The sequence below is a fragment of the Branchiostoma lanceolatum genome, chromosome 9 (genome assembly GCF_035083965.1).
Source record: "Branchiostoma lanceolatum isolate klBraLanc5 chromosome 9, klBraLanc5.hap2, whole genome shotgun sequence".
In the NCBI taxonomy this organism is placed as follows: domain Eukaryota; kingdom Metazoa; phylum Chordata; class Leptocardii; order Amphioxiformes; family Branchiostomatidae; genus Branchiostoma; species Branchiostoma lanceolatum.
In genome coordinates this window covers 6,621,261-6,624,804 of record NC_089730.1, presented here as the reverse complement: position 1 = coordinate 6,624,804, position 3,544 = coordinate 6,621,261, and positions in this window count along the sequence as shown.

Below are 3,544 nucleotides of genomic sequence, written 5' to 3'. Positions count from 1 at the left end.
CGTGTTGATTTGTGATTATTTGCTTTCTGGGACATTGAAATGGGACGTACCATTTACAGAATTTAGGGGGAGAGACGACTATTTCTTTTGTTGACCACCACAAATTTGAACACCATCTTTTTAATCAAGTTAGGAAATATTACAGTGAAAATTATTTTTACTTTTGTCCTAGGAAATATCTAATTTTTTTTCTATCATAGGGCTTTTTCAAGCCAAACGTGTTTTTACATTTTTTTATCCTCCCCCAAATAAGAGTGTAAGGGCATCTGTCATGCTGGAGGCTTGACCTATTTGTCATTAAAAGGTCAATAACCTGAATGACCCACATACACCTGTCACGTCTGTAAACAAATGAGCGGCTAGGTTTAGTCTTTGGTTTGATCAGTCTGCAACGGTCACGTGAGATCTAAGCCATCCCAAGTAAACAAAAGCTAGCATCAAATTTCAGACGCTCAGTGACCCCTATTTGACCTTTACCCGAAATACCTGTTTCTCATTGAATCATATTCATATCAGCCTTAACGTAATCAGAAAATTGTTAAATTTCTATTCTCAACTCTATATTCCTCTTGTATCTTTTCCTCTTTCCGTCTAAAAGAATTAAATCTGATTAACTAGCATTTGAATGGCAGTTAAGGTACGCTTTTAGCGGTTAATCTACAAAACGCTGTGAAGTTTTAAACTAATGTCCAAAATCACTGTACCGCGACGCCTGCATTGAAATTCAATCCACGTTCAAGTACAGTTTGAGGTACAGAACTTTTATGTTCTTTGCCACAAGCCCCTGGGGGCCAATCATGCTGATTTTGGCGGTCGGGGTCTCCTTACTCAAGCTTCAAAAGCACGGGCGTTCTTTGCCAGCAAAATGTTTGTACTTCTAGTGGCCAGTTCAGCCCTTTTTCACTCTTAAAATCATCTCGCGTTTGCCTTGGCCACTCAAAATAAGTAAGTCCTACAAGGAATCGAAATATTCAGACGGGCCAATGTTTTTTTGATAAAATCTCTTTCTCCCAAGCTGTACTGTGGACGCGTTTGCTTTGGCAATTGTCTTATAATAAGCACTTCTAGGGGCAAGGTTAGCTCTTTTTCACTCTTCTAATCGTGTCGCGTTTGCTTTGGCCACTGAAAATAAGCAAGTCCTACAAGGAATCGAAATCTTCAGACAGGCCAATGTTGTTTTTTTAATACAATTTCTTTCCCCCGAGCTGCAAGTGTGGACACGTTAGCTTTGGCAATTGTCTTAAGATAAGAAAGGAATTTCCTAAGCTTAAGTCACATCGATGGACAATGCAAAAGTACAAACAAGCCTAAACCGCCTTTTCTGCAAGGTAATTGTGTGCCGATACAAAAATAACAGTAACAAATCTTTGGTCACAAAAAAAGAGAAAGAATCACACATGTACCTAAGCCCACTCTATTTTGTATAAAAACTCAAATCAAGAAGGAATTTTCATTAGCACCCCACCCCCATAGCACACACGCCATGCGACACGTTTCGACATTCTTGCGATAGTCGTACGATTTATCACACGATTCCTTGTCGACGGTTGTTTTTGTAGGAGCCCTACTATAAAAATACTACTACCAAAAGTCCTATGTGTGTTGTGCATGTAACTGAGCTTGAAGGCAACCCAAGCAATACTATATTAGGGCCCAAAAAATGGAAATAAAAAAAATGCTGAAATCTTTATGGTAGTGACATTTACTAACATTGTTTAGCACATAATAACTTCATACTTTTAGGATTCTAAAACCGCGCAAAAACGTGCCGCACGATGATCCCCTTAGTTTCGCGAGCGTACAAAAACTCCGGCCACGATTTTCGAATTCAGTGAGTTCTCACATCACAACAACGTCGTATTTTTGCATCATGGACGTTGCTATACATTGTGATAGTGTTGTGTGAACTAATCACGTATAGAAATTAATTTTCAAAATCTGATTTTCGGGACCTAATATTGCTTGGGTTACCTTTAAGAAACAGCTTTCTGCATTACGAAGGCCTAATGGTACTTGATTTCTGTCCGGCCCTCTCAAACATCAATTGATACATTGAAGTGCACTTTTCACCGGTTGAAGAGGATTGTCAAGTGAGCCCTTAATGGCCGTGACGTCACAACTTTTTTCAGTACACACGTAAAACGTCCATCCGCCAGTAATTACTAGGTAGTGCTCTCTAGGGGACCGGAACGGTACAAATAATTCATAACAAGTTTTACAGCCGAGAAACGGGGTAAGAGAGTGACGTTTGGTGAAAATTATGGGTTCAATATTGATGTGCGGATTGTTTATTTTAATTTTATGGCGTTACAAGTGCATTTTTTCCCACCGCCTCTTTCATGGTTGGCCTTAAAGTACAAGCGCTAAATATGCTTTTACGGCTATTGGCACTTGCTTTGTTCATTGTGTAATCTTTAGGAAAATGTTTGCTTTGAAACGTTGTGTAAAAACACTACTAAGATTTTTACCCAAAGTGCGCGTTCACGCCAGTACGGCAAATTCGACCGACTTAAGCCCCTGTCACACTTGTGCGTATATACAAGCCCGCATGAGTTGTGTATTGACATGTTTTTGGTTCAGGTTAAGTTTGCAGCCGAAGAAGTTATTTCTTTCGTTTGATAACTAGACTGCTCAACGGTGGGTCAAAGTAGAAAACAACTTCCTCCCCGCAAAATTTACTCAAACTAAAAAAATGTTACTGCGGAACTCATGCGCACTTGAACATACGCACAAGTGTGACAGGGCCCTTAGCTATAGGTTACATCCAATGTAATAGTACTTTTGGGGGGCATTGGAAGAAAACACAAATGTATTTAGGATATATCTAGTCGCGTTGATGACGCTTTCTTGAAGCTTTTATCAAATAGGTGTGTATCATTTCTTTATAGCTTAACGTCCGTAAGATGTGGATTAATTGTGTTTTTCATCCTCTATAAATGGAAGACAAAAATCATGAAGATTCATCAAAGATTTCTCGAGTTATGCTCTTGGCTTACATATGGACCCACTTAACAGCTGGCGCAACCGAAAACATAATCTTCTCGGCGAAGACAATTAATTGAGTGACAAAGTGACAATGGTTGCAGCTATCATCTAGATACCCTAGCGTCTCTGTCTTATATCATAAGCTAAAGAAAGCTCTCACAAAGGTGTTGAATACTCTGATGAATAATTTAGAACGTGATTTGTCAGAAACGCTTTCAGGAGTATATTCAGTCACACGTATTGGTATTGCCGTAAATAGGCCCTGTCACACTTGTGCGTATATTCAAGTACGTATGAGTTGCGCATGAACATTGTTTGGGTTTGTGTAAAGGTTGCAGGGAAGAAGTTGTTTTCTACTTTGACATACCGTTGTGCAGCCAAGTTATCGAACCAAAGAAATGATTTCTTTGGCTGCAAACATAACCTAAAACAAAAACTTGTTAATACGCAACTCATGCGGACTTGCATATACGCACAAGTGTGACAGGGCCCGTACACTTCAAGAATTAATGAAATTATGATTGAACAAAGATTGAAAATAAGTCTTGCATGTTCAAAA